Source organism: Arvicanthis niloticus, chromosome 2 (genome assembly GCF_011762505.2).
Source record: "Arvicanthis niloticus isolate mArvNil1 chromosome 2, mArvNil1.pat.X, whole genome shotgun sequence".
Taxonomy (NCBI): domain Eukaryota; kingdom Metazoa; phylum Chordata; class Mammalia; order Rodentia; family Muridae; genus Arvicanthis; species Arvicanthis niloticus.
Genome location: NC_047659.1, coordinates 77,957,716 through 77,976,033, shown reverse-complemented (window position 1 = coordinate 77,976,033; position 18,318 = coordinate 77,957,716).

Below are 18,318 nucleotides of genomic sequence, written 5' to 3'. Positions count from 1 at the left end.
ATTTCTCCTACAAAAAAATAAAGCCAACAGTAGAATTTTTACTTGTACTGTCTGTCATGCCAATATTTGAAATATTTTAGATTTGGGAACATTTTGGCCTTCATATTTTTACATTAAGGATATTCAACGCTGGCAGTGGTGGCACATGCCTTTAGTCCCAGCACTTGGGAGTCAGAGGCAGGTGGATTTCTGAGTTCGAGGCCAGCCTGGTCTACAGAGTGAGTTCCAGGACAGCCAGGGCTACACAGAGAAACCCTGTCTCGAAAAACCAAAAAAAAATAAAAAATAAAATAAAAAAATAAAAAAGAATATTCAATATATATACACATATATGTGTATATATACACACATATATATGTGTATATATACACATATATATGTATATATATACACATATATACATATATATGTGTATATATACACATATATATACACACATATATATGTATATATGTGTGTGTATACATATGTATGTGTGTATGTGTCTATAAAACATGTATGTTTACATGTATTATTTAGTTTTAGTTTTGTCTGGTTTGGAGTGTTTTGGGTGGAAGGACGTATTATATATTTCACTGCTACTCACTTCTTCAACAGCATGTTTTAGTGAGTTGTTCAGATTGATGGATGTTGTAGTTTATTCCATGCTGTTGGTACATCAGTCTCCCATGCTTGAGTGTGCCAGTGTTTATCCATTCTATTTCTGATAGGAATGTGGATTGTTCCAGCACAGCAAGCAGTGCTGGAGCGAACATTCTGGAGTACACACATTGCTACACTGCATACATTCTCCAGGGTAAACATTGGTGGAGGTACCAGATTTCCCTGCACTGTATGTAGCCATCTTGATAAAGCCAACACATTTGCTAAATGATTTGCACCAATTACATTAGTTATTTTGTGGTTCTGAGGATGGAACCAAGGGCCTTGCACATCTGTCATTTATCACTGAGCCAGCACTGAAGAATGTGAGTGACAAGGAGTATTGGTCATGAGTAGAAATCAGGGCATGATGTAAATGAAACCCCAACATGCAGTTTCCACACAATTAGGGATAGCACAGTCCCCTTGTTCACTGTTTCCTCTTCTTCTTTACCCCATTCCACCTGACAAACCTCATTTCTTACCCGCTGGGATATCCTACCTTTCAGGTAGTGTGCCTACTCTCTTCTCTTGCTCATCATTCCACGCACACACTCATATTGTTGTAAAAGTTTCCTATCAACTGCACAAGTCCAGCAAGACAGAGCAAATTAGACAAGGTAGACTTCTCACAGCAGGCAGCAAGGAGGCATAATCAGCTATGCTCCCAAGACACAAGGAAGACACCTTATGTCACACTACAGCTGAGGAACCTCAGAATCGTTCTGTCCTGTGTTTATGTGCCCTGGTTACCACTAGTCTCCCAGATCACAAACACTGTCAAACTTCCTCTTCCAGGAAGACCTCCCTTAGCTCATTCTGTACCTTTTCTCATTGCTGTGTTTTGAACAAGCTTGGCTCAGGGAGTGGCATTCTTAGGAGCTGTGGCCTTGTTGAAGGAAGTGTGACACGTGAGGGTGGGTCTTGAGACACTGCTTCTAGCCATGTAGGAGACAGTCTTCTCCTGTTTGCCTTCAGAACAAGATGTTGAACTCTCAGCTCTTCCATCAACATCCCTGACTGGGTGCTGCCATGCATCCTGCCATGATGATAATAGACTGAACCTCAGAACCTGTAAGCTAGCCCCAATTAAATGTTGTCTTTATAAGAGTTGCCTTGGTCATGGTGTCTCTTCACAGTAATGAAACTTTAACTAGGACACTCATTATCACAGGGGACAGGCTCTCAGTAGACTCTCCCAAGCAATAAAATGGTAACTAAGATAAACTGTGATATAGAACTATAAGCTAAATTAAACCCTTTCCTCACCAAGTTGCTTATGGTCATAGTGTTTATCCCAGCAAAAGAAATCATATCTAAGACACTTTCCTTTCTAGTTGTTCCCAGGGATACTAGCCCAGGAATAGCACTGTCTCTGGTGAACTAGGCCCTCCTATATCAATCATTAGTCAAGAAAACAAACCACAGGCTTGCCCACGGGCCAACCTGGTGAGGACATTTTCTCAGTTGAAGTTTCTTCTTCCTAGAAGACTCTGGCATGTGTCAGGTTGATATAAAACTAACCATCACAGAGAGGATCCTAGGATCTACCTTCTGGAACTGTGAGCCCCAAATTAAATGCTTTCTTTTATAGGTTGCCTTAGTCGTGATTTTTTTTTTGTCATAGCAATAGAAAAGTAACTAAGACAACTGTGGTATGGAACTGTAAACTGAAGCATCACTCTCCAAGTTTCTTATGACCATGATGCTTTATCACTGCATCAGAAACCCTAAGACACGTTCCTTTCCTCTCTAGGGGTAGAGTCCAACACCCACAAGAGGGTAAAGTTATAGCTTAACCTTTCCCACTTCTCCTGCAATGAAAGTGGCCATGTGCTCCTTCTCAGGTCAATGAGATGTGAAGAGAGAGCTCTAGGAATTTTCTGAGTAAAACTTTGCCCCTAGTGAGGAGAGGGTGACATTTAAGACTTTCTTCCTCTAGGTTCTTCCTGCCTGGGACACCATCATGTGATTCACAGAATTTACATGTATAGATTGCTTCAAGTGTGCATTTACCAAGGCAACCTGTGTGCGTTGGTGAAGTCCAGGTTCTTTGAGACAGTGTTAGAGAGTGGACTGTTTATTTCCACACATTCTTTTAGGAGCAATAATTCAATGTTCTTATTACTTACAGGGCTATTTGTTGACCATTATAATGAGAGTTTTTTATGTTGTTTTGACAAGAGCTCTTTGAAGACATTCAATTGTAAAATGGTAGAGGAAAAAAAGGTGGATAAGAAGCCCAATAATGTGGTAAGGGACATTGGGCAGAAGGTAGAGAGAAGGCTGAGTCCAAGGTCAAAGGATCTAGGGCACTAAGGTGGGGGCTGTTGAAAGCAGCAAGAAAAGAGAAACCTTAGCCTTGATGAGGGGGGTTTATTTAAAGGATGATGGAAGTCGACTATAGCCACCGGGAAGGCTTAGACCATGCAGTCTACAAGTGGCTCAGTGGTCTGGGAAAAACCAGCATCTTTTATAGAAAGAATTAAATAAAAGTGTTAGAAACAGGAGGTGGGAACATCAAAATGAGGTGGGCAGTGCCAAGAAACAGGTGTTTTTTTCCCCCTGTGGTCAGTCAGTTCTCTGGAAGAGACCTTAAGGCTATGTCTCAAGTTCCAGTGTTCAAGAGCAGCCCAAAGCTCAGGGACCTGGAGGGAAAAGGAACACATGAGTCACCTATGGCCAAATCCAGGTGGTAAATGTTTTGTCCAGTTAGAAAGATTTTTTTTCTTTCTTTCTTTCTTTTTTTAAAGTTTCTGTTTCACAGGTCCATTTCCAGTCCCTGAGTCATAGGCTTTCTGAAGATGGACTGAAGCAGTTGTTGGGGCAGATATGATCCTAAGATACAAAGCCACTTGGCTCGTTTCAGAAGAGAGACGGGAACTAACAGAACAATTATATCCATCTTAACTTTGTCCATCCAATTGATATTAGTGCACTGAGTCCTCTGACTGGTAATTATCACGGAACATCACTGTTAGCTTGCCTTGAAGATACCTGAAAGTGTGAGTTTCTGTATGAACATAAGAAAATCTTCTAAATGTCCCATTCAAAATAAGATTTTCATAGTTATAACCAGAAACGTCTTAAATGATCCTGGTTCCTTAGAGTGATACAAGCATTTAACTTTTAACGGGATATAGGCTGACTATAATCCACTAAACCCTGGCTTTCCAAAAATTGTGTAGTGACTTTCTATTACATGTCTTTTCTTTTCTCTTTCCCATCTTTACTCCTTCCTAAGGTCAGGCACTTCACACAGCAAAACAGAAGTTGTGAATTATGTCTCAATATCATGTTTATTTTTTTTCAGAAGAATTCCCAAATATTTTTAAAGAATATAGCTGTTTTCCTAGACACTACATTTCCAGCCTCCCTTGCAGCTAGCATAGCCATGTGATCATTTTGTTCCTAATGGTACATCAGTGAAGTAATATGTTCAAATTTGGGGAATGTTAATTAAAGAGAAACAGGCCTTGCCTTTCCTCTACTTCTATCCTCTACAGTTGCTTCTTAAACTTTACGTGTGACAGAAATAGGCTTCAATATTGTTTGACCTACAGTAGTTTGGCATCTATGTATGACAATAGCCTGACTTGTTTTCTAACTGAAGTTGCAGACCTAGTTTGGCTTCATGCTGCTTCCTGAGACCTGACATCTTTAAAGTCAGTTACAGACGATGCTTAGGATGAAGAGAAAAAGAAACAGATTGGAAATCAACCTAGAAAACTCCCCAATATGTGACTTTTGCTTGTCGAGAATCTTTAAGAACTGAAAAATAAGACAAGAGCATGTCTCATTGGTAGTATACCTTAGCTAGAAGATATGAGTGCTGCAGATGTTCCAGAGGAATAGAAGGACCTAGAAGTAAAATAGATCTGGGTACATTTCTTAGTTGTTTTTTTTTTTTTTTTTTTTTTTTTTTTTTTGCAGTTCTTAACACATTTTATCAGTGTTCTCTTCTAGAATGTTTAGAATGAATTTTGCCTTTGTGTGTGTGTATGCATTGATTTTGTGTATGCATAAATTTGATCAATGATAGTATGAGTGAAGTTTAGTGTAAACATTCATAGCTTTCAGTAAACACATCAACAATCACATGCGCCTATTTTGAGAATAAAAGATGACCACATTGACACATGGATGTTGAAATAAAAGCGTCTAGTGGATAAAAACAAAGTCCCTTCTGCTCTTAGGTTGTGTATCTAAAATAAGATTCTGCCCTTTTCTGAACCTGTTGCTTCAGCTGTTAAGTCGGGTTGTTTAGATCTGACTATCTGAGTCTTCCTGTTCAGACATTCTGTGACTCAACAAATCAGGCTACAACGTTGTACAGAGACACAAAGCAATGGCTGGCTTGATGAACACTGGTCCTGAGATCTGATTGGAACTCTGAACTTGGGGAGGTCATGATCACAATCTGAAATGAATTCATGGGAGGAATATTTACACCACATAAATGGGCAAGCATTGTGCCTCACGCTCACCCAGCCCTGCAGGATGCCAGCTGTTGAACATTTATCTGCATGATTTTTTTCTGTTGTTGTTTGGTTGGTTGATGTTTGTTTGTTTTTTGTTCTGTTCTGCCTTGTTTTGTGTTTTTGAAACAGAATCTCTTTACTCAGCCCTTACTCTCATTGAACTCACTCTGTAGACCTGGCCTGAAACTCACAGAGATTCACCTGTCTCTACCTCTCAAGTGCTGGGATTAAAGATGGGATCATCCTCAGCATACTTCTTACTACAAAGGAAGATAAATGGAGCCATTATATTTCCTTGATCCTCAAGACAGCAAATATAACCAGTAGAGCTTAAAGTGAAGAGATAAAAGCCTGTTTACAATGCACAAAAGACAGAGGGAAGCATTAAAAGTTACCCAACTCCTGGATCCCGAGTGCCCTGGTCCAGCTCTGAGTTGAAGTAAATGGGCCCCTTGTGGATGAAGGAGTTAATAACTCTCCCTAGGTGACCAACTTCCCTGGCCTTATTGTGCTGTGGTTACCTTGGGTGAGCCATTTTATAATTTAATTAAAACCGGAGGCACCAGATAATGGGCTGATGGTGTTGGCAGCCCCTTCCTGGGTAAGAGGTAGGCTCCAGGGAGTAGGAAAGAGGTCATCCAAGGCACCAAGCAATCAGGAGCTGTTGTTCAATTATTCTAGTTAATACAAATAAAGTAGATACCTAAAGCCCTGGTTCACTTAGCTTAGTGGAACCTGGGCTTGGAAAACCTTTGGAAATGCTTGACCTGGGGATATCACCCACTTTCACATGCCACTAGTTACAGTCTGAAGTGTGTTTTAAGGGACATCAGTCCTTTGTTATGATGATGCCATCCTAGCCTCTGCAGTCAGAAGTTCTCATAGCTATATGAGTTTTGGAAACGCTGACATTCCCAATGGTGAACAGGTTTCCTTCCTATGGTACTACTTCTAGAGGTTTTAATGGGCTAACCTACTTCTCGTACTTTCGGAGTGCTGGGTTAGATTTTTCCATTTCTGGTCAGGATGTGGTCTTGTTTACAACTAGTAGTATAGCTTGTGCTGTGTACAGTCATGATAAAAGGCTCTACCTGTTTCTCTTGGTAGCTCCGTGTTTAACATTGTACTAAAGTCCCTGGCTGGTTCTGTTCTCTAAAGAAAGCCTGTTTCTACCCTGTGAGCACCCTCTCTCTCAGTGGCGTATCCACGTTCAAGCAAGTGAGTAAGTAGTGTTCAGACACCAGCAGATGATCATCTTTGGTCAAGGCTGAGCACTGTGCCCATGTAGAAGCATTTCTGATCACCCCCAATGCAGCAAGAGTTGAATCTCCAAGAAGGAGGACCAAGAAAGAGGGAAGTAGCAAGAAGGGTATGGGGTGTGCTCAAAGTGATTATATTCTTACATGAAAATAGGTTTATGTAGCCAAACAGAATAAAATAGGATAAAGAAGTAGAGCAAACAGTTTAAACTTTCAGACATAAATGCTCAGTCTTGGGAGGTTGTACCCTCTTTAAAATGGATCAAATTAAAGCCAGACAATTCCCCCAGCACTAAGGAAAATGAGGTCTTCTTTTGCTTGCTTCTGTCCTCTGCAGACTCAAAGAGGCAGAAAACCTTCAAGTATGACTTCCACAAAAAGAGTACAAATAGAAAGACTCCTCAAAGGCCCCCAGTGCTCCCTGGGAAACAATTTTCACAATCAGTCTGGGACTCACAGATTAAGGGACACATGTCGGTTATACTCTGTGGCCCTTAGCCAGCACAGAGGCAGCAAGTCTCAGCTCCATCTCTGCCTCCAGTACTATTTCTCCAGAGCTTAGCAGGTGGGGCCTGTGCACGGCATATTCCCCTTCCCTTCCTTCATCTTTCCTGGTGAGTTTGCCTCATGCATCCACAGGGGAAGTCAAGTGTAAATAGAAAGTTCCAGCTTCCAGGTCAAGCTGCTGTCAGAATTTCCCTCTTCTCTCTGAAATGCTTACAGTCCCTGCCAGCTCTTTATTGTGTACCTGTCAGAACTGGCTCCTTCTAATCTCTCTGTGTACAGATTCCCTCCTCAGTGACAGTGTCACTGACCCAAGAAGTCCCTAGAATCAGGCCGTCTCTTTCCAAACAAATATAGTTATGGCTGGATGCTTTTCCTCACCTTCTCGCCAGTCAGGTCTCTGGAACAAGGAGCTATTTCTTCATCAGCTGGACCCATGTGCTGATTACAGGGAAAGATGTGCCGTGGAGAAAGCCTGTCAAAGGGTGCCGAGTTACTCACAGTGTCCTGCTTTGCAATATGTTCCCACTACGAAGACTCTAATACTGGTCTAGAAAGAGCAAGACTGAGGGTGGGCTGGGCATTGGATTCTGGGGTCTCTTGCCTAATACAAGTATCCAGCCTGTATAATTAGAAAGTGAAAGGCAAGTGACTTGTATAGAAATGAGTAGACACCGTGGGAGAGAAGGCAGAGATCCTTGAGACGAACTCACAGAGGTAAGCAGGTGACAGAAGACTCAGTGAGGAAGAATGGCAAGAAGAATCTAGAAGGAAGGCTGGAAAGGAGACATTGGAGAGATAGGAAAGGAATGGGGAGAAAGGAGCATCTCATCAAGTCAGGAAGGAGAGAATGAACAGCAGATTGTCTAGAGATCACAGATGAAGAATGGGAAAAGAAATGGTTGGCAATTATGACCCCTGGGTGAGGCAGCCCAAGTGCTCAAGTGTTGCTGTCGATGTCACACATCCCTGGGGGCAGAGTTATCATTCACAGTATGTCTGTGTGGCCGATCCAGAGAGTTGCACTGTGCTTCACCTGAGTGACTTCTGGGGATAGCCATGCTGGTGAGACTCTTATCAGACAAGGGATGAAGGCAGAACCTCACCACCAACTGTGAGAAGTGAATAGAGGTGTAGGGGCGGGGTGGAACTGAAACCCACGAAAGTGCCCCTTGAAAGGTGTTGGAAGTTAAGGGAAAAAAGGAAAATGTGACTGAAAGGCCCCGGGGAAAGAATCATCATGATTTCCAATTTCATCCTAGCTTGAGCTTCAGAGCCTGGGCATGGCAGGGAAGGAAGGAATTAGCAAACGGATGAGGAGGTAGATGGAGGGAGAAGAACCTAGTCACTCAGAGACAGGTATTTTAGTCTCTCCACCCTTTGCTGGACCACAGCTGTGGAGAGAAGGCAGCTTCCTGACGCACAGAACCTACATTGCCCACCTAAGCAATGCTACAGGAAGAAAGCCCTCGGAGATTGGGGTTCACCTGCAGTTGGAGTATGCTCCCTTGATGAGATGACCTTTTGTATGAGCTGAGCGCCAGTAAAAACCAGGGCAAAAAGGTCATTCTTGGCAGGTGGCAATGAACATAGGACTTTAAGACATGGGAATTGCCCAGCATGGCTGAGTCTGGAGCCAGCAGAGGCATGCATTGAGACCAGAGCATCAGGTGAGGCAGACCTCTCAAGCGGAGGACACATCCATGGGGATGCCCAGTAGCCAAAGTGTATGATGCATCAACCGCCGGGGCCTGGGGTCTGTTTAAGAGTCTTAGCTAGCCTCCCAGCCTGCCAGAGGAAAAAACAAACAAACAAACAAACAAACAAAACCAGAGAGCCTTCTTCCAGATCTGCCCTCAGGACTAACAGCTCACCTGAGCCAAGATGAGTTTAACTTCATGTCTTTCTTGAAAGGTTTCTGAGTCAGGCCCAAGCCTTGACCTCTTCTGTTGACCCCCTAACAACGCTTTGGTACAGAGGAAGGGGACAAATGGGACTGTCAGTGTTCCTATAAAGATACAGCTACAGTAATCTTTCACATAAGGTTAGCGCTGCTGCCTTTCAGTTCTGTGGCTGGAACCTGCCTTTTATTTGATGCTTCTTCTTTATACTTTACATTATCTGGCTGCCTCTTGCTGTTCAAACTTCTTGTGGTATTCCCTTGGCTCAACTCAGAAGTTACGCCCTTTATATTTTTGGTCTTCCTCATCCTCATAAAAATCTCAAGTTCCTTAATGCATGTATTATCAAGAAGGAAATCTGATGGAAAGAACTCACACTGAAGCATTAGCCAACTGGTATCACTGTTACACTTGCAAATTAGAGGATTTACTCAGAATATTTAGGATTATGTTTGCCAAGGGATGAGCTTTAGAAAGACAGGAGCAAGACCTGGAAATGGACACCCTTTAAGAGGATGCTGGCATATGCTAAGATTGGCTTTGTTTCTTTCCCCCATCTTAAAGGGATAGAGATAACTAACGTCTATGTTAAAAAGTGAAACTGGAAACAGCTATGTGGTCCAACGAGAGAGAGTTACAAAGCAGCACTTTGACACTACACAGGTTCCAATCCAGCTTCTCTGGTTAAGGCTAAAAGTAACACAAAGTCTCCACAAAAGGCTATAGAGACACAACTTGAACACCTTCTGTATGTGTTTCCTGACTTAGTATTCTGATATAGGTCCTACTGTGCTCCCTTTTCTAGATGAGACAAGATCAGAAACATAGAGTAATTTCCTTAGAGTCTCAGGGACATACTTAGAACCTGTGGCCTGCAAGCCCAGGCTGTCTGAATCCAAAAGCTGCTTGTCCTCTGTGCTGTACAGTCATGCCTTGCCCTAACACGGTGGCCCTCGACCTGGCCAGGGTTTGAGACAACTAGTTTATAGATCTTCCATGCATCATGTTGAGATCTCCCTTCTCTGTCCAGGCCTCAGTTTTATTATCTGAAGATCAGGGAGACAGTGGAAATCATTGGAAGATGAGTATTCCCAGGTCAATTAAAGGTTTTTTTTGATCTGAAAATGTCAGCTGAGTCTCCTGCTAGGCTCCTGAGAAAGAGGCCATGCGCACACTGGTTGAGCATCAGGCAAAGCCACCAAGCCCCAGATGGATGTGTCCTCTGGGGGTTCATCCAAATGCTGGGTTTTGGAGATGGGTGGAACAGCAGACTGAGCTTAGCCAGGAGAGAGTGCCAGGGTCTCTTCTACAGCCCTGCCCAAGCTGCTTTCAAGGTGGGGCAAGTTGGGAGTGTTTCTCCCTCTTCTGGTGAGAGCCAAGAGGTCAGGAGGGGTGTAGCTGTGACAGATGGAATCTGCAAACTTGTTTGGAAACACCCTTTCAAGTGCACCCTGAGACAGGATTAAGAGAACAGCCTTGGCCCGTTTTCAGGACTGTCATCTGCTGAACACCTCCAAGCTCATTTGAAGGAAGTGACAGAGAGACTGAGATTGCAAATCAGGAAAATTGGCCTCCCCACCTCCACCAGCCTGCAGAAAACAAAAGCTCCCTAGTAGGAAAGTGACACAGCGCCATCTCCTGGCCAGTAGTTGCCTGGCCCTTGGGGGGGTCTCTGCTCAAAGCCAGGACTCCTCTACTTCAAGGACTTTGACAAATTGTGCTGGAGGAAAGGCCCGTCCTGGCTTCCAAGGAGCTGGGGTGAAGAAGGCATGGGAGTTGCACGCACTCTCAGTTCACAATGTGGACATATGTGTGCACTCATGTGTCTGACACAAATGCATGCACACTGAAAGCCAATTTGAACATCAAGTAGGATTGACCTGTTCTGTGAGGCACAATTCCTCTACTGGTAGGCAGCTTTCAAGGTTCAATTCATCATGATGAGGTTATGCACTTTGGAGCCAGTGTGTGTGGATTCAAACCTCAAGTTTCACCATTCAGTCACTGTCAAGTTCTAGGCAAGTTACCTAACCTCTTGGCGCTGCTTGCCTCTTCTATACACAAGAACAATGCTAGTACTCACTTCAGCATCATTTTGTGGATGAAGCAGTACAATGTATGGTCTACGATAATCACCCTGTATGTACTAGCTGTAATTATTATTCAACAGAGCATGGTTCACATGTATTTCTACTTTCTATAGAGTCAACCCATTAGGCTCCATTCTAGTTCTTGTTGGTCAATATGTCCCAAGCAGATGTTTCCAGTTAGAGAAAGTTAATGTTAAAGACACCATCTTGTCAGCATAGGTGCTAGCTAAACTCTATATGGCCTCTACCAAGTTTGAGAGTCATGATTGTGGAATTCTACCTTTGTCTTTATTAAGTCAACCTGGCAAGGTGGTGGGCCTGTTGATGCTGTAGACTGACTGATAACACTTTGGGGCACAGGGTGGATGTGTCCTTTCTCCAATTAAGGGGAATTGTAGTTCTGGGTTTTCCTACCTTCATCTGCAAAGTATCCAAGAAAGCCAGCAGAGTGGCTTCCTAGTCCGCCTTTCCCAGTGGAGCCACAAGCATCTTGAGAAACTCTGACTTAGACGAGATACTTACAAATACTGACAAAAATTGAAAGCTCTTTCCACTAGAAAAATGATGGCTAGGGTACAGGCTGCCAAAGTCAGAGGCTGGCCTTCCCAAGGTCAACCATAAATCAAGGTGACCACATGTTACAGGAGCCAGTTCTGGAGTCCTGAGGGGGTGTGGGGCCTGATGACAGGGGATTATCTCTTCCCATTCCGTCTGCTGCCAGAAAAGCCAGGCATGTGTCTGCTCATTGCCACCAAGGAAGCCTTCCCGCTGTTTAATGAGGGTTAGCTTGCCCTGGGAAGGAGGGCCTGGCCTGCACATCTGTCTCATCAAAGGGGTCAAAGGCTTAGGACACAAAGGTCTCTCAGGCCTCCATTCTCTGGCCTTTATCACCCCCAGAAGCCATCCTGTTAACGTGCTCAAACAGCCGTGACTTTGCCTCTGCTGTGTTTGGGGAGCTCAGCCTGGTGAAGAGGGAAGAGAGAGAGCCCTTTGAGTCTCTCAGACTTCGCACTTGGCTGCATCTCCTGAGGAGGACTGAACCATGACTCATCTGGGTTAGAATGTTTTGTTAGCCAATCCTTGTTTTGCTTTAAAGGCACTGAAGTCTCAAGAAAATAACCTCAAGGGAACTTGGAGGAGAAAGAGCTGTCTCACATGCAATCTGTTTACAGGGGACAGCAGTGACCCTAGGAGGAAGCTCCAGGCAGGCACCCTCCTCATGATGGGTGTGCACTTGGAGGTCATGAAGCATTTTGCAGGAAATCAAGACATACTAATGCTTTAAGTTGGAAGGATGTAAGAGATGAGGAGTCTATATCTGCTATTGAGCTATTGGGGTCCAACTTCTCTTGGAGCTTAGGAGCTGCCTTTGAACTCAAGGCTTCACCCTAGGCACCTCAGCTTCCTCATCTGTCAAGGGGATTAACAATACTAGGGTGAGAACAACATGACAAACACGAAACATATTTCCTCTTCTCTCATGCCAGCACATAGACAGCCAATGGTAGCTAGGTATCAGACATTTAAGAAAACATGTCAGAGAATACATTCGCTCATCAAATATCTTTCCATGAAAATGATGGCTGAGTCACTTTGGTTTTGTGATGTGTCAACAATTGCTACCTTCCTGGTGATGGTGGTAGATGTGACATGTCTTAATTTTGTGGTAAAAAGAAGCCTCTTGGTAACTGTGGCATTGTGCAAGGCAGGATCTTTAGCCAGATGTCCAGGGTAACAATATAATTAAGCAATGGCATAAGAATGTCCAGTATACTCTGGTGGGCAATCAATGCCCTGTAAATGATAGGCTCAGATCTTAAGTCCCACTCTCCACATGAAATGTCTTGGGCTATGGTATAGATACAATGCAGAGAGGAGGGAGTAGTGGCTTATGTGCAAGACCTGGAAGGAAGATCTTTGTGAGTTTGAGGTGAGCCCAGTCTAGATAGCTTCAGGAGAGCCAGAGCTATATAGGAAGACCCTGTCTCAACACATGCACACACACGTGTGCATGCGCGTGCGCGCGCGCGCGCGCGCGCACACACACACCCACACCCACACACCACCACCACCAACAACAACAACAATAACAACAACAGTACCAGTGAATTATGTATATTCAAAGCCTTTGGGTATCAACTAAGTCCTTTTTCTTTAGCTCAAGGGACGTGATTTAGAAAATAATACATCTAGAAGAATAGCCTTGAGTCTGTTCACAATGTATCTGACACAGATTGTGTAATTACCAGCAACACAGTATTTGTGAATGGGCTCAAAACTGGTATTAATCAGAAATCCTTTAAATCAGAGTGTTTCTTGTTTGAGGCTACTTAAAGTATGTATCAGTTCTGTATGGTTGCTATAACAAATGACCACAAGCGGAGTGGCTTAAATCAACTCAGGTTTATTATTTTACAGTTCTGATGGTCAGAAATCCAACATGACTGCTGGGAGATGCAGTTCTTTGGTACAGTGGTACAGTGCTTGCCCAGAATGCACAAGGTCCTAGGTTCAAGATCCAGATGTCCACATGGACTTTAATGGCTAAACCTGAGATATTAGCTGGAGATATATATATATTCTGGAAGCTCCAAGAGGAGAATTTCCTGGTTTTACCAGCTTTTAAAGGCAGGCTGCTCATTTCTTGACTTGTGTCGACTTTCCATCTTCAGAGCCAGTGACTGTGGCTGGGTTCATTTTCACAATGTGACCTCTCAGTTCTGACATTTATCTCTCCCCCTTTTCCTCTCTTCTATTTAAAGTCCATGTGTTTGTACTGAGTCCCCTCACATTGTCTTCTCATCTTAAGATCAGGCAATGAACAGCCTAACTCTCTTTACAACTTTGATCTCAGCTTGCCATGCCACATAAGATAGCCACGGGTCCCAGTAACTAAGACGTGGGCATGCTTGGTGGTTAGTGGGGTAGCATCTTGGCTAATGTGTCAAGAATGATCTGAAATCCATTCACACATATTGTTGATTGTTGCTTTAATCGTTATCGTTAGCAAGGTGAGCTGCTTCACAGCTAATATGATGGGTTCCTTGAGTCCTGGTGAGGGTAACAGCCAGGTGAAAGGATAGGGTGACATGCACTTCCCACAAAACAAAAATACACTCAACTGTAGGAACTGTTCTTCTCATATGAGAGTGGTGAGTGTGGATGCCAGTCGGCTTATTTTCAATCTACTTGGCAAATGTAGCAGTTGGTACATCAGCAAGGTGAGACCTTTCTGGGAAGGAGGAGGTCTTGCTGGTCTGGGTGGGAACTCCTGTGGCCCTCAGTTGAAGTTTCTAGAACTCTCCTCACAGTCTTCTCCATTCTTCTTCCTTGCACATTTCTCAGGGTACAAGAGTGTGGAACCCCCAGAACCTAGGCCTCTCTGCTGACCTGGAGTAACTACTCCTCCATCCCGCCAGCCCAGAACTGAGCTCATCTGTAAGCAGAAAGCTGAGTGGCCTTAAATGCAGCCACATAGTCACAAACACCCTTCAACACTCTACTATTCTGTAAAACTGCACATCTAGATCTCTTTCTAGGTCTGGTAGTCAGTTTTATTTCATTTATCTGGGATTTAGAATACTCTAGACACCTCAGACAAATGGTTACTTGCCACTTGCCTTTTTTGTGACTGGTTTGTTTCACTTAATTAAATGTCCTCAAAATCCTTTAGTGTTGTAGCATGCCAACATGCCAGAATCCCCCCTTTTACAGTGCTGACTAATATTCTATTGTTTATATTGTAACATTTTTTATCTGCTCCTCTGCTAATTACTGCTGCCTTTCGGCTACTGAGAATAATCCCTGCTATGAAGAGAGGTATTTAAATGCCTCTGTGAAACTCTCCTCTAAGTTCAATTGAGTGTGTGTCCCAAAGTGTGATTGCTCCATCACAATCTTCCATGAGCCATGATAGTCCCCACAGCACCTGCATGTGAAAGTACACATTTGTATCAATTCTCAAAAGGCTTCTTCTCATGAGGCTAAATACTGTTGACCAGACCAAGAACATAGTATGAGTGGTCCATTAGCTAGATGTTCCTAAGGACTGTGGCATCCTGCAAGGAGAGCTATCTCTGTTCTCGTCCCAATAGTGGAGCTGTCTGGAGACCAGAGGGAATAAAGACCCACAAAAGCACCATAGGCCACACTGGAAGAAAGAAAGCAGAGCTTATCTGTGCTACAGCACTGGTTCTTAGGAAAGGTATTGACTTGTCAGAGTTCAACACCAGCTCAGAAACCAGGTCACAGCTCTGGTCCAGTGCTCCCTCAACTCCTCAGCACTCTCTGATCTCCTATACATAAGGGAAAACAGATTGTGGCCAGAGCTGGGAACTAGGGCAAGAAGGCTGAAAGACTGTTTTGTTGATCATAAGCATCAAGGCTGTAGGCCAAGGTGTCTTCCATGGAGAGTGGAGCAGAGGCTGAGGGCCTGGAAGTCCAGAGGTGTGGAATCTGGTGGTTTTCCTGTCCCTAGCTTTGGTCAAGTTTCTGTGAGCCTTAGAATTCTATGCATAAAACAAGGGGCTGTGACATTAGGGACTTTCATTCATGTGTCCAGCATACATTTCTTCAGAGTCTTACCTATCTACACAGCCTGCAGCTCATGAACATGGAGTAATTTTAAAAAGTAACAGACACAAGTAGTGTTGTCCATGCCAGACACAGTTCTACAATGAGATGGTTGTTTTTACATTTGTATATGGGTGTGTGCATGTGTGCATAGTCATGCACACCCATGTGTGTGCCACCTTGTGTGTGAAAGGACAACCTGTGGAAGTCAGTTCTCTCATGTCACCAGGCTTGATTGCAGGTGCCTTTATCCACTAAGTCATATCTCCTGCTCAAGAACTGTACACACATAATACTTCTCTTAAGTTCTGGAACAGATACAGCGGTAGGTGAAAGCCCTGCGAGAGGTGAGGTTTCTTGTCCAAGCACACACAGAACATTAGATGTGCATCCAGGATCCAAATCCAGTATCCAGGCTGTGTGTTCAGTATCTCAGGAACTTATCCTCAGGAATGTTACATCCTAGTGATAATACTAATTCCTATTTACTAAACAACATGCCCAATTGTGCCAAAGTGGCTGGTGTTTACTAATTTACTGTTGTTAGGGCTCAAACCCAGAACTTCATGCAGACTAAACATACCATCTATTTTTAAATCTCATGTGAAAAGAAGCAATGTCCTCTTTTATAAATGAGAAAATTCATGTAAGACAGGTATTGAATATGGGCCTGTCCAACTCTATAGTCTAGCTGAGAAGTACTGTATCCTTACTCTGTCCCCCAGTCCAGCCTTTGACACAGCTGTGAATGGTATAAGATATGGAGGTCTGGGCAGCCGCAGGCTATCTGCTCATCCCTTAACTTCAGTGAACTTTGTCCTACAGTCTGATTTGGCTCTAAGGGGGGCATCCCAGAAGGTAGCTGGCATGCTGGCTGTCCTGAGCTGGTGACGAGGTGGAGGTCGAAGACCCCGGTTGAACTGTCGCAGCAGCTTCATGTGGACAAGAGCAGAGACCGCATTCAGACTCTGGTTTCAGAGACTCCTGAAAGTCTCATCCACAGACCAACTGATGCTGAGTGCCCCTTGGTTGCTGTCAACTCCTCCCTGCACCTCTTCTGTAAATGGTCTACCCAGAGCAGTTCCTGAGATCAAGTTCTGGGGCATAGCCTGGGAGCCCCACGCAGCCTCAGAGGAAGCTGGAGAAGCAGGGGCCCTGGACTGCCTCCTACTGCCATCCAGGCTGGGGGTTTAGATGAACAGATGAACAGACAAATGATCTGATGGACAAATGAATGGGTTGAGGCCAGCTAATCAATCCCAGAAAGAACAAAGGCATGAGTCCATCACCAGGGAGGAAAGAGTAAGGCACAGACTAGTCCTTCTGCCTTAGCCTGGCCTGGGTTCTGACAACAGTTCATAGGTGAAGGACAGACATTACAAACAACACTCAGTCTGAGCTAAGTGATAGAATATGTATTATTTATCATGCTTGAGGCCCTGGGTTTCATCCCTAGCACTCTCCCAAAAGCAGAAGAAAATCTCAATGTATAAAGCTATCCCATTTGAGATTCTCAAAAGAGGAGCTAGAAACCATCTCATAGGCATCTCCCCCATTCTGGAATCCTCTGGAGAAGGTACCAGTCATCTGCCCCCTTGCCTCCAGGACAGGATTAGAGGGACGCCTGATGCTTCCTCCCATTTGTACCCATGTGAGGGAAGGGTCCTCCCCCACTCCCTGCCCCCTCTGGGAAGCCACACAGAACTCCAAGTTAATTAAAGCCTCCACTCTGAGAAGAAGGGGAATGTTCCATTTGGTAAATTTAGAAACAGCTGGTTAGTTTCACCCATTACTTTTGTGCTAACATCAGTGGAGTTCATTCAGCTCTGTCTTTTCATGAAGCTGTCCTTCCAAGGCTACCTGATAGCTACTAATTGCTGCAACTACATTTCTGAATTGCAAATTTTCTGCACTGATAAAAACTTTGATTGCCTGTCAGCTACACATAAGGAAAAGATCAGCAGTGCTAAATGAGGGGTTCCACGCTTGGATAATAATGCCTAATGAATTATTCAGGAAAGAATGCTTGAATGAAGCAAACAATTTGAAGGGTTACTAGCAGCCGTAACAGTTCAACAGGCAAAAGAACAAAAGTATCATCCTGAACATTACACTAATGATTAAAAAATGCGTATTAATTCTAGATTTGGAGAAAAAAGAAATGCCAATCTGATTTTAAAGGTTAATCATTATTTTCTCAGTAATGCTCTGATCTCTGGTATTGGGGGGTTGGTGAAGGGGAAGAACCCTTTACCAATATTTTGGGATGTGTAATATTATGACATAATAGAATCATATAATTTCACACACATCATTTAAATATTGTAAATTTCAAATTTCATTGCAAAAGATAACACACACACACACATACACACACAAACCTAACAGCGTGGCAGCAAAATGCTCACTGGAGAGAACTTTCCTCAGCGCGCTCACTGTACCAGAGCTAAGGACCCCTCCTCAAAGCAAGGGGCTCTGCAGAAACAGCAAAATGAAATAAGATGTATGTGATTAAACATATGCAAATACATATCATAATTAGTGACTCTTTCTGGCGGAATTTGAATGTGTTTTACACATTTTGCAAATGCACTGATGATACTATTAGGAAATTCTTTTAAAGGCTTCTGCCCATTGGGTCTGAAACCCAAGAAAACAAACCAATAAATCAGCTTTTAGTTTCTGTCCAATACTGACACATTTGCTGCTTTCATAAAAATATATTTCTACCACCCAAAGTGCTAATTTGTTTTGACAGATGCTGTGGAATTGCCAAATATGGGGAGGGGGGGAGCAGTCCTCGAAACCATAATGTAAAGCTGTATAATTAGAGATGTTAAAAAACAGGAACACAACCACTGAGATATTA